Here is a 14164-nt window from a genome sequence, read left to right as displayed (position 1 = left end):
TTATGAGAACACTTCCCAACTCATTTTCTGAAGTCAGAATTACCCTGACACCGAAACCAGACAAAGACATCACAAGAAAAGAAAACTACCGGCCAGTATGTTTTGTGACCGTAGATACAGAAGTCCTGAACAAAATACTAGCAAACTGAATCCAGTAGCATATAAAAAGGATTATACACCATGACCAACTGGGATTTATCTCAGGATGCAAAGCTGGTTGAACATATGGAAATCAATTAATGTAATATACCATATTAATTGAACAAAATGGGAAAAAAACACATGAGCATCTCAGTAGATGTAGAAAAAGCATTTGACAAAATCCAATACTCTATATGATTTTTAAAAACCACTTAACAAAATAAGAACAGAAGAGAACTTCCTCAAATGGATAAAAGGCATCTAAGAAAAATCCATGGCTAACATCATATTTAATGGTGAAAGAATAGGAAGTTTTCCCTGAGATTAGGAATAAGACAAGGATGTCTGCTTTCATTACTTCCTTTCAGCATTGTTCTGGAAGTTCTTGCCAGGGCAGTTAGGCAAGAAAATTACATAAAAGGCATTCAGATTGGAAAGAAAGATGATATGATCTTACATATAGAATCTCCTAAGGAATAAATACACACACACACAACATACAGTGCTAATAAACAAGCTTAGCAAGGGTGCTAGATACAAGATAAATATACAAAGAAGTTTTATATCTGTGCACTAGCAATGAAGAATCTGAAAATGAAATTAAGAAAATTCCATTTGTAATAGATTGAAAGGGATAAAATACTTAGGAATAAATTTAACAAAAGTGCAAGATTTATACGCTGAAAAGTTCAACACATTGTTGAAAGAAATTAAAGAAGATCTAAATAAATGGAAACACACCTTGCATTCATAGATTGGAAGACATAATATTGTTAAGATGATAATCCACTCCAAACTGATCTATAGATACAATGCAATTTGTATCAAAACCCAGCTGCCTTTTTTTTTTTTTTTTTTTTTTGGCAGACACTGACAAGCTGATCCTAACTACTTGGAAATGCAAGGGACCCAGAATAGTCAAAACAACCTTGGAAAATAAGGACAAAGTTGGAGGACCTCACACTCCCCAACTTCAGAACTACTGCAGAGTAACAGTAATCCAGACAATGTGGTACTGGCATCACGATAGACATGTGGATTAATGGAACAGATTAGAGAGTCCAGAAATAAACCCATACATCTACAGGCAATTGATTTCAATTAGGGTGACGAGCTCATTTAATGGGATCAGAATATTCTCTTCAACAAATGGTACTGGGACCACTGCAAAAGAATGAAGTTGGATCCCTAACGATACCATATACAGAAGTTAATTCAAATTGATCAAAGGCCCAAATGTAACCGCTAAAACTGTAAAACTTTTATAAGAAAATGTGGGAATTCCCTGGCAGTCCAGTGGTTGGGACTCCACGCTTTCACTGCTGAGGGCCCAGGTTCAGTCCCTGGTCGGGTGGCTGGGATCCTGCAAGCTGCGCGGCCAAAAAAAACAAAGAAGAAAACGTAGATGCAAATACTTATGACCTTAGAGTACACAATGGTTTCTTAGCTATGACATCTAAACCACAAGCAACCAAGGGAAAAAATTAATGGGATTTAATCAAATTTTAAAACTTCCATGTGTCAAAGAACACTGTCAAGAAAGTGAAAAAAATCCACAGAATGGAAGAAAATATTTGCAAATCATATATCTGCTAAGGATGTATTACCCAGAATATATAAAAAACACAATAATAAGACAACCCAATTGAAAAATGGACAAAGGATTTGAATGGACGTTTCTCCAGAGAAGGTATACAAAAGTTCAATAAGCACATGAAAATATACAAACTTCATTAGTCACTAGGAAAATGCAGATCAAATCCACAATGAGAAACCACTTCACACCCACTAGGATGAGTACAGGAAAAGAAAAATGCGCAATGACAAGCATTGTCCAGGATATCAGGAAATCAGAACTCTCATACACTGCCGATGGGAATGTAAAATGATGCAGCAGCTTTGGAAAATAGTTTGGCAGTTCCTCAAAAAATTATACGTAGAGTTACCGTATGACCAGCCAGGTTTATACCCAAGAGAGTTGAAAACATAGGTTCACAAAAATGTGCACGTGAGTATTAATAGCAGCATGATTCCTAATAGCCAAAAAAGAGAACAAATATCCATCAACTGATGAATGGATAAACAAAATGTGTCTCTCCATACAGTGGAATCTTTCTTGGCCATAGAGAGGAATGAGCACTGACGACACACTACAACACGGATGAACCTTGAAAACATTATTGCTCAGAAGCCAAAACACAAGCCCGCATATATATGCAACTCATATGTATCCATATATGTAATATCCAGATAACTGCATATATGCATTTATGTGCAGTATTCAGAATAGGCAAATCCATAGAGACAGAAAGTAGATCACTGGTCTCCGGGGCTGGGAAAGAGGGAATGGGGAGTGGCTACGAATGGCATGGAGTTTCTTTATGGGGTCATGAAAATGCCCTGGAGTAAGTGGTGCTATTTCCACAACCCTGTGAATAAACGAAAAACCACTGAGTTGTACACTTTAAAATTGGTGAATGGTAAGTTTTGTGGAATATGAACTATATCTCAAATAAATAAGTTACAAAATAATGTTTCATATAAGTGCTAGGAAGGCAGCCTCTAAAATGACCCCCAGTGATTTTCATCCCCTTGTGTATCCCTTGGTCTTTGGTGCGGGCCAGATTTAGGGGGTCACTTGTAGCAAACAACACAGCAGAAGTGATGAAATGTCGCTTTTGATACTAAGTTCTAAAAAGATGGAGCCTCTCCATCACCCTTCCTCTCACACGCATCCCTCTTTCTGGGGAAGTGGCTCCAGGCCCTGAGCAGCTCTGTGGAGCTCCCGGGTGGGGAGGAACTGCTGTCTCAGACAAGCCAGTGCAGACCTACGCCTGCCAACAGCCGCGAGAGTCAGCATCCAGCTGGGTCCTTCCCCCGTCAAGCCTTGAGGTGACTGTAGCTTCAGCCAGCACGTCAACTGCCTCCACATACACGCAGCCAAGTTACCCCTGGATTCCCGACCCTCAGAAACCATGAGATAATAAAGGCTTGTCATTTTCAGCTGCTAAGTTTTAAGGTGATTTTGATATTTTCTGAAGGTAACTACTGCAGTGTGTTATATCAAACATAGACAAAAGACACAAATGATGTATATACCACATATTGTTTTACCAGTTGTCTCTAGGTGGGATGATTGTTAGTGCCTCATTTTCCTATTCACAGATGCCTGATTTTTCTAAAATGTTCAGTAATGAACATATGTTGTTTACATAATCAGAGAAAAAGTGAAAGTGATAGCTGATTTTAGGATGCTTAGGAACCATTTGGTAACATAAGTGCATTTGGTATAACATTAGGTAAAATAGGCAGTATAAAAATGGTCCATAGGCAATTTCCTGGCAGTCCAGTGGTTAGGACTCCGTGCTCTCATTGCCAACGGCCTGGGTTCCATCCCTGATCGGGGAACTAAAATCTCACAAGCCACGCAGTGCAGCCAAAAAAAAAAAAAAAAAGTCTGTGTACTAATATTATTGCATAAAAATTCCATCTGCATCTGGACAAAGCCTGGAAAGGAAAACTCAAAACAGTTAGTTCTTTGGAGTCTCTGTTTTGAATATCAAATTAATTGTTATCACAATGTTTAATTATTGAGTTCCATTCGGCTGAAACATTGAAAGTAAAGAAAGATCCCTGAGGCAGAGTGGAGGCCAGGCCCCAGTAGGAGGGTGGAATCGTGGTGGGTGCTGTATGGGATGCAAGGTCAGGCGTTGGGATGGAACAAAGGATGAACCCAGGAGAGGAATAGGACGCCAGATGGGTGGATCCTGGTGCCTGGTTTAATGAAAGGGCAGAGAGAGAGATGATCCAGATAACGGTCCCACACTCGAGATATCTCCAGAGAACACGGAGAAGGAAAATGAGGCTACTCTCTCAGCATTATTAATAACAGCTTTCCCCCACTATCCGAAAGTAAAGCGTTCCTAAGAAACCTTTCATAAGCCAAATGGCATAAAGCGAAGGAGCAGTTACCTTAGGACACGTCTTGCTCACAGATGCACAGAATAAATCAGGATGAGATGCTTGCAGACACAGTTTAAAGCTTGTGGCGGCTTGACGCTGAGGTCCTGAGTGTGGTTGCTGGGGGAAGGAGCTTGGCGGGACCACTCCTGCTCAGAGGGTGCACTGCCTCTGTAACAGCTTGCTGCAGAACACACGATGAATACGATTTCTGCTTTTTGCCTTTTTCTCGTAAAAGTGAAAATCCTCTTTAGAGATCTTTTGGTTAGTGAAAACAGGTACTAACGTAGGTCTTTCGTAAAAGCGACGTGGCATAAAGTGAACTTTCAAAAAGTGGGGAATACCTGTATTAGGTTATTTTGAAAGTTTTACGTAAGAGTTTGTGTTCTGTTTGCCTTGTTTCTTCCGAGAATGGAATAGAGTCCTTGCCTTTTAGGTTGCTCACTAGTGCAGTCAGTGGGAGAGAAATGTCTAAACGGTGTGATAATGGTCATTAATATTCAAATACTGTCCAAATATTCAATGCTGTTCATTAATACTCAGATTATCATCCTTTCAGGGTCATAGTAAGATCGTGCTTCCCTGCCTCATGGAAGTTGTGACCAGGTGATAGGCTTTGTCTAAGGAAACATGAATGCAGACATCATGTTTTACATGTGGGCAGAGGCCTTTGAAGAGGCGAGCAGGAGTTTCCACACTTGCGCCCTGGAACAAACACAGCAGCGGGTGGTCTGCAGTGGTGGAGGCTGGCGCCATCGGCCCGGGTTCCTGAGTAAGGACGAAATTAAAAAATATTCTGGTGGTGGATACACAGACCTACACAGGGGATTCAGTTATAGAGCACGTAGCATGCACGCGCATGGGCGCACACACACACACACACACACACACACACACGCAGAAAGGAGTACAGGTAAGACTGAGGAGCTCTGAATATGACCAATGTCAGTGTCCTCACACTGAAGAGCTATAGCTTTGCAAAGACGTCACCCTTGGGGGACATTCAGTAAAGTGTTCAAGCCATCTCTCTGGATTATTTCTTACACCTACTTGTGGATCTACAATTAGCTCCAAAAGAGAAAAGTGACAGAATTATTCCTTTTCCAGTTATTTTCCAATCTTTCTGAATGCCTCAAGGAGAAATTCTAAGTATGGTAGCAGTGCGTATGTTGCATTTCTCTGACACTTGCGAATACACATTCTGAACAAAGAAAGAGCAGGCTTCCTTCAGCAGACAATATCTACTTATAATTCAATAATGCTTATTTCCATTATGCTTATTTTGCCAGTTGTCTTCTATATATGTCAAGAGTGACTCATTATCCCCTTATGATGGTGATACAAAGTTTTTCTTAAAAAAAAGTTTAAAAAATTTCTAAGTCAACTCCCTTTCCATAAATAGCAGTATTGATGGCATGGGAAGATGGTATGTAAACAGTGGAATTTGAGGGAACACATACCCCCTGGGAAAAAAATGTAAAATTAAAAAAAAAAAATTAGTGTTAATTGGTTGACGAATCTCAATGTCTTGTAATATAAGTATGAAATATGCTCTGGGTAGCAGATGTCTTAATGACATTAAATATTTTTGAAGTGTAACATACATAGGAAAAAGCATTCAAATAATAAGTAAGTGTACAACTCAATAAAATTCTCCCCGAGTGGAGTATAAATGCCGTGCAATTCCAGTCTATATTCTAGCAGAATTTTTTGGGGTGGAAATTGACAAGTTGATTCTAAAATTTACATGGAAATGCAAAAGGCCAACGATAGCCAAGGCCATCCAGGAGAGGAGGAAGGAAGTTGGAAGATTTACACTGCCAGATATCAAGATCTATAATGTAAGTATAGTGATTAATCTAGTGTGGTACTGGCATAAAGATGGGCAAACAGATCAGTGGAACAGGACAGTCTAGAAATAGACCCATAAATACCCAGTCATCCGATTTATGGCAAAGGTGACACTGGAGAGCAGTGGGGAAAGGGCCATCTTGTGAACAGATCTTTCAGGTCCCAGCTGCTCCGTGAGCACTGCCATCTCTGTTGGGCCTGCATCCCGCACGGGCCACGTGTGAGTTAGCCGCAGAGCCCTGTGGGGCCGTCCCACAGCTCAGGTCCGTGATGAGGGAGGGCCAACTCAGGCTTGAACCCTTCCTGCCCCTCTGGCTCATCGTCTTAAGGTGCCCTGTCCCTGGCCAGCCCTCCTGGCTGCGGAGCCAATGAGAGAGCTGTGGTCTCCAGCCTCCACGTTGGCCCCCGTGATTCTTACCGCCGGGGTTCACGTCCTTCCGTGGTCCCCTCTCTCACCAAATGGGAGCTGACCCGTGTGACCAGCTGAGTTCTGTGGAGGTGATGACATAGGACTTCTGAGGCTCGGTCCTATCCAGCGTTACAGCGTCTACCTCAGCCCTTTGGATAGTTTTCTCAGGGGGAAGCCAGCTGCCGCGTTGTGTGGGCACAAACAGCCCTATGGAAAGAAGCTTCTTGGGCAGCACCAGCCGGCCAGCGTGTGAGCGAGCCCCAGGCAGGCCTTCAGATCATCCTAGCTCCCAGCCTTCACGGCTCTCAGCGGAGGCCCCAGACAGCACGGAGTAGAGGTAAGTCATGCACATGATCTTCAGTCTGACCTCCTGGCCCACAGGAATCATGAGATAAGAAATGACCCCAAGTTTATGGCACTCAGGTTTGGGGGTGTTTAGTTTTGTAGCAGTAGATCGCTGATACAGAGGCTCAAGCCTGCTGCCCTTTGGACCAACCCCTTGACTCTGGGAAGGGCCCGCCTAGTGGCTTTACCCAAGCAGGGTTGCAGGCAGCTGCCCTGCAGCCTCCTCTGTGAGCCCCTCTCTTGTCCCTGCCAGGAAGGACAGAGGGCAGGATCCACACATCTGCTGCCGACGACGCAGAGGTTCCCCTGGGAAATGAGATGCTAGTCGTCCTGCTTCCCCCACCCCAGCTTTACATCTCACCTTGGCGACGGCGGGGGAGGGGGAGCCCAGCACTCTGGGCTCGGCGGCCCTGTGACTGCAAGAATTCCCTCTGTCCCCTCTGCCCACGATTCTGCTGCCGCTGGATGCGGACAGGGGAGGAGGGGAGTCGTTGTGGCGGGGCCAGTCCTGCCGCTTCTCTGTGCGTATGCCCCCATCTCAGCCGAGGTCCTAGTCATCGAAGTGTCAGATCCTCCGTGCTCTTTGCCTCAATTTTGGATCTTGGCTGTCAATACGAGGAAAACAGGAAAAGGCCCCGTTGATATCTGGATCAAAGGCATTCACGACCCACCACGACCCAGTCTTTGTGCGTGAGTTTCCTTACTGCTCTTGCCTCCTTCCCTTGAACTCTGTTCTCCAGGAACACTAAGCTGTCAGCAATTTCTGGAATGAGTTATGTCACGCGCTCTCTTTTCTCTGAACGTTCGCACCCAGCTATCCCTCCCAAGCAGTCGCCTTCCTCTTGGCCCAGCAGGTTCTTAATCATCCTTCATGAGTCACCGCAGCACCTCCTGCTCTGGGAAGCCCTCCTTGACTACTCTGCCTCCCGGGCTACCTCAGGTGTTTCTCCTGGGCCACCCTTGCTCCTCCACTTCCTGTACCCAGCGATCACCACGCTGTATCAGCGGCAGAGGCAGACAGCTCCCCAGGGAGGTTTGCTCTCCCTCTTCTGGAGTGCACAGCTGTTGCCTCGCCTGGGCCCCTGTTTCGTAGGTCCTCTTGCATCCAGGTGTGCAGCATGACTAGCTCTTACCAAAGTAACATGAGCAGAGGTGGCATGTGTCCCTTGCACACCCAGGCATTAAGAAGAAGATGTGCCATCTCCACAAAGTTCTGCCCCTGCTACCAGCTCTATCTAGACAATGACAAGCCCCTTGGGAATGATGTGGCCACAGGGGAGAATGAGCCCGGTCCCCACGTCAGTGTGTGGAGGAAAGCCGCCCGCTTCTGTTTTGTTTGACATCTGACTCATTTGGAGGCCTATTTGTTATAGCAGGTAGGGTTGCCTCCTGTAACACAGTACTGTGATGGTGTGTTTACCAATATATTCTTTTTTAAAAAAAAATCTTATTTATTTATTTATTTATCTTTGGCTGCGTTGGGTCTTCATTGCTGCGCGCGGGCTTTCTCCAGTTGCGGAGGGCCGGGGCTACTCTTTGTTGTGGTGTGCGGGCTTCTCATTGAGGTGGCTTCTCTTGTTGCGGAGCACGGGCTCTAGGCGCGCGGGCTTCAGTAGTTGCGGCACGCAGGCTCAGTAATTGTGGCTCGCAAGCTCAGTAGTTGTGGCTTGTGGGCTCTAGAGCGCAGGCTCAGTAGTTGTGGTGCACGGGCTTAGTTGCTTCACGGCGTGTGGGATCTTCCCAGACCAGGGCTCAAACCCGTGTCCCCTGCGTTGGCAGGCGGATTCTTAACCACTGCACCACCAGGGAAGTCCCTACTAATATATTCTTGATGAACTAGCCTTAAAGGAAAGGGGGGAATTCTTTATGTGAAAGGAGAGGAGTAGGGGGATGGGAGAGCAATGAATTTATCAGTCATTCAGTGAATATTCGCTGAGTATCTGTCATGTCCCAGGCACTGTTCCAGGCGTTGGAATCACAGCAGCAAACCAGGTAGACAAGGTCCCTGCTCTCAGGAAGGGGGAATTCTAGGAGGAGGGAGAATTTCCCCATAAAACAAGGAACATTCTAGCTCCGCCTCAGGCGGGCTCTGCTCTCCAGGTGACAGGAAGTCCCCAGCAAGTCTAGGCCTGGCTGACTCTTTCTCCTGGGAAAAAAGTCTTCTTTCTCCCAACAGGTCTGCTCCCTCCACCCCCCAAAAAAGACCGTGATGCTCTGGAGCTGGTCGAGTGCCCGTCCGTGAAAGGGTCACTGTGGGCAGAGGGCTGCAGTACAGCCTTGTGGGCAGGAAGGCTCTGGAAAGCAGCCTGTGGCTAGTTGTCGGAGGAGGAGGGTCTAGTGTGATGTGTGGTTGTCTTTTTGTGGGTGTTCCACACACACACACACAGCCCACTGGCACGTCCTGGAGCTCAGGGACTTGGGCTGGTTCATCTCTGTGTCCCTGTGGTCAACCTGGAAGCTGATTTTTTTTTTTTTTTTTGGCTGTGCTGTGCGGCATGTGGGATCTTAGTTCCCTGACCAGGGATCGAACCCGCACCCCCTGCAGTGGAAGTGCAGAGTCCTAATCACTGGACCGCCAGGGAAGTCCCTAATTGCATTTTTTAAAAAAATATATTTATTTTATTTATTTATTTTTGGCTGTGTTGGGTCTTCGTTGCTGCGCATGGGCTTTCTCTAGTTGCGGTGAGCGGGGGCTACTCTTCCTTGTGGTGCACAGGTTTCTCATTGCGGTGGCTTCTCTTTGTTGTGGAGCACGGGCTCTAGGCGCGCGGGCTTCAGTAGTTGTGGCTCTCGGGCTCCAGAGCGCAGGCTCAGTAGTTGTGGCAGTCCCTAATTACTTTTGAATGAATGGATGAGTGATCACATCTTAAAGAAAAGTGCCTGAAGCCACCACCCAGAAACCGACATGTAACTCTGGTCTCCCCCCACATGTGATGGAGCACTTTGTAAGTCACTTTCACATCTGAGTCCCACAATGACCCAGAGAGGTGGGCTTATCAACACCATTTCAGAACGAGGACATTGAGGCCCAGGGAGCTCAGGAGAGTACCTCAAAGGCACAGGGGCTCAGGCTGAGTGCTGGGGTCAGGGGAAGTACCAAGGGAAGACTACAGCAGGGGTGGAGGGCCAGCCAGCCTAACTCCTGGACTAGTGAAAACTGCCAAGGCTGGAACCCTTGAGCCAAACCAGCTGTGTTTGAATAGAAAATCTCAGAGAACTTTATAAATCATGCAAAGCTGCATCACATAGAAAAATTCAACATTTGACCCTGCATTGAATTGGTCAGACATGTACCCAGAGGGTGCTGGGCCCTTGAGGCAGGCCAGGGCAGGTGCTGGTCCCCAGGCTGGACGAGGAGGGAAGGAATCAGCAGACGTCAAGCAAGCAGTGTCCTGGGGCTGCGGCAGGCCTGGACGGGCCATGGGTCGCCGTGGGAACAGGGGAAGGGCCGCAGTGAAGCGGCCTGTGAAGGGAGACACAGCTCACACATAGACACGCACACACTCTGCTTCAGACCCTCCCCGGGCTTCTCCTCACACGCAACACACATGTCAAAGGCCTTCCCACCACCCATGAGATTCCGCGTGAGCCGGCTCTGCCCGTCTCCCCACCCCCTCTCTCCACTCTCTCCCTCCTTCTGCCCAACCACACTTGAACAGGACACCTTGTCTCTGCACAAAGCTATTGCCTCTGCTGTTCCCTTGTCCCGTAACACCTTCTGCTCAGGTAATCTCAGCAGGGTCGCTCCATCTTGTCAACAGGTCTCTCTGCTCAAATGTCACCTCCTTAGGGGGCCTTTCTCACCACCTGTGTCGAATATCACCTCTCCTCCAACTTCCCTCACTGTCCGAGAAGCCCATCTTATCGCGTGCATCCCATTTATCACTCTGTGGATTTCTTTTTTTAATCTAAATATTTTTTAATTAAAAAATAATAATTTATTTATTTGGCTGCACCGGGTCTTAGTTGCGGCACGCGGGATCTTCGTTGCCGTGTGCGGGATCTTCAGTTGCCGCGTGCGGGGATCTAGTTCCCCGACCAGGGATCGATCGAATGTGGGCTCCCTGCATTGGGAGTGCAGAGTCTTAACCACTGGACCACCAGGGAAGTCCCTAATTTAAATATTTGGTAGTTAATACAGTCCCATAGTTAAAACTTAAAGATAATATAGGGACTTCCCTGGTGGCCCAGTGGTTAAGAATCCGCCTGCCGATGCAGGGGACATGGGTTCGAGCCCTGGTCCGGGAAGATCCCACATGCCGTGGAGCAAGTAAGCCCGTGAGCTGCAACTACTGAGCCTGCGCTCTAGAGCCCGTGCTCCGCAACAAGAGAAGCCACCGCAATGAGAAGCCTGCGCAACGCAACGAAGAGCAGCCCCCGCTCACCACAACTAGAGAAAGCCTGCGCGGAGCAACGAAGACCCGACGCAGCCCAAAAAATTAAAAAATAAAAATAAAGATAATATAAAAGATACGCACTGAGAATCTAGCCCCCGCGCCTCCCATTCATCAGCTGTGCTGGCTTTGTTGTGCACCAGCCACGCTGGAACTACATTTCCCAGAATGCTCTTCCCTCTACAGATCTGTGTTCACATTGGTCGTGTGAGACATTTGCCTGAGATTTGGAAGGCAGAAGTCAAACAGCAGTCATGTTGTTTATGCTCTGAAAACCACGACCGGCCCCAGACACTGGGACCGCCTGTGCACGGTGCCCCTGGTCTGCTGGTCTTGGGGCCTTGGAGTAACCTCCAGACCCACAGCCCTCCAGCCCCCCATCAGACCTGCCCCTTCAGCTTCTCTGAATCCTGGGCCGAGCGTGGGTGCAGCTCCGGGGTACAGGGCAGCTCGCTCTGCACAGGTCACTCACACACGGCACTGAAGCTGGAGGTGGTGAGAGACAGACATGGGTTCCAGTTGGCCCTCGTGGGTTCTAGTTATCCTCATGGGGTCCCGCGTGGCTGTGTTTTCCTCCCCCTCCAGCTTTTCTTCCTGACCGCTGGTCTAGCTGACCTGTAGTGCGTGATGTTGGGCTCAGCACTGGAACAGAAGCAACAGCCTGCACAGACTTTCTACCAACCATGACAACGTGCAAGTTCTCACCCTGCCATGAATGCCTTAGTCTACCTTCTCTGATTACATCTTGATTCACATATACCAGATAACATTTTTTATTTGCTGAAGACTGTTCTTACTCCACCCTCACTTTTTTTTTTTTTTTCAAAAAAGGGAACATGGGCTTCCCTGGTGGCGCTGTGGTTGAGAATCTGCCTGCTAATGCAGGGGACACGGGTTCGAGCCCTGATCTGGGAAGATCCCACATGCCGTGGAGCAACTAGGCCCGTGAGCCACAATTACTGAGCCTGTGCGTCTGGAGCCTGTGCTCCGCAACAAGAGAGGCCGCGACAGTGAGAGGCCCCCGTACCGCGATGAAGAGTGGCCCCTGCTTGCCACAACTAGAGAAAGCCCTCGCACAGAAACGAAGACCCAACACAGCCAAAAAAATAAATAAATTAATAAATTAATTAAAAAAAAAAAAAGGGTACATATAGTGTATACTTTTCTGTATCTTGCTTTATCACTTAATAATATCCCTTGGAAATATTTCCATATCAATATATGGAGAATTATCTCATTCTTTATAGTTGCATAGCATTCCATTGATGGATGTATCATGTTTTATTTCACCAGCTCTGTCTTGAAGGAAATTTGAGTGAAATTCTCATTTATGTGTGTGTGTATGTGTGTGCTTACTTATGCATTGTTTGCTGCACAAAGTAGTAAGGACCTTGAGAGCAGAGGCCTTGTTTTTCTTGTGTCCTCAGCACCTAACAAGGCCTCGCACATAATAGATTCTCAGTAAATAGTTTATTGCATGAAGCACTTCTGCACTTCGTTGAGGGGCTATCTTATTCACATCTATATCCCTTACTACTCTGAAATCTCTATTTTCAACCCAGGCTAATCTGAGGGACCCAGATGCCCAACTGCCCCGTGTCTGCCTCAGCCCAGTATACCTAGCTGCCTCCTCCGCATCTCCACTTGGACGTCCTGCCAAGGTCCTCTGAATCAGCTTCCAGAACTGAACTCCTCACTCCCAGCCTCCTTCAGCCTGCCTTCCTTCTAGGCCCCAGTCCTCTCTCCCTCTGACCTCTCCAGCTTATCCAGATATTGCCAGATCCCATCCATGTCCCATTGCGGGGACAAATTTTCTTGAGTGAATTGTATTCATGGGTCAATGAGACACAGTCCCTGCCATTCGCTTTCCATCCAGCCTCATGTACAGCCCCAGCTCAGGGTTCCTCCCCTCTCACCTTCAGCAGGACACCGAGTTACTAGAGGACTCCTATAACAGCTGTGATCATGTCATTCCCTTAACTAACTTTTCCGTGAGATCTTTCCCCCCACCAACCAAACCTGTTTTACCAAAGGTCTTTTACATAACTGTTCCTTTCCAGGTTCATTTCGTATAGGCTCTATCCTGGTTATCTATTGCTGTGTAACAAAGCAGCCCAAAACGTATGGCTGAAAACAATTTATTAGCATCTCTTGGTTCTGTAGATTGGCTGGGCTAAATTGGGTAGTTCTCACTTGGGCCTCTTGTATGATTGCAATCATTTTTCAGTTGGGGCTGCAGTCATTTGAAGTTTAATATGGTTGGACATCTCAGACGACTCAGTTATGTGGCCGGCAGTGGATGCTGGCTACCTACCAGGGGCTCAGCTGGAGCCGTTGATAAGAATACCTACACATAATTTGAGATTCTTACAGCACGGAGGCTGGTTTCTTAGCCTTCTGCTGCCTGAGCATTTCAAGAGTTCTGGGTGAAAGCTGTAAGGCTTCTGATAATCTAGCAGTGGAAGTCACAGGATATCACTTCTGCTACATCCTGTTGGTCAATCAAGTCAGTAAGGCTGGACTTCCCTGGTGGCGCAGTGGTTAAGAATCCATCTGCCAATGCAGGGGTCACAGGTTCAAGCCCTGGTCCAGGAAGATCCCACATGCCGCAGAGCAACTAAGTCCGTGTGCCACAAGTACTGAGCCTGCGCTCTAGAGCCCACGAGCCACAACTACTGAGCCTGCGTGCCACAGCTACTGAAGTCCGTGCGCCTAGAGCCCGTGCTCCGCAACGAGAAGCCACCGCAATGAGAAGCCCACGCACCGCAACGAAGAGTAGCCCCAGCTCACCGCAACTAGAGAAAGCCCGCATAGCAACGAAGACCCAACGCAGCCAAAAATAAATATATAAATAAATTTATTAGAGAAAAAAGAAAGTAAGGCCAACCCAAATTCAAAAGGAAGGGAAGTAGATTCCACAACTCAAAGAAAGGAGGAACAAAGAATTTACCACCTTTTTTAATCTACCGTGGTCTACCTTCAGGACACAGATTTTGTCTAGTTCTCCTGTGTGCCAGATATGCTCACCTCCTCCCAGAGGCCCTAAAAATCTCATCCCAGTACA

The sequence above is a fragment of the Eubalaena glacialis genome, chromosome 7 (genome assembly GCF_028564815.1).
Source record: "Eubalaena glacialis isolate mEubGla1 chromosome 7, mEubGla1.1.hap2.+ XY, whole genome shotgun sequence".
Taxonomy (NCBI): domain Eukaryota; kingdom Metazoa; phylum Chordata; class Mammalia; order Artiodactyla; family Balaenidae; genus Eubalaena; species Eubalaena glacialis.
Note: the sequence above shows the minus strand (reverse complement) of the source record.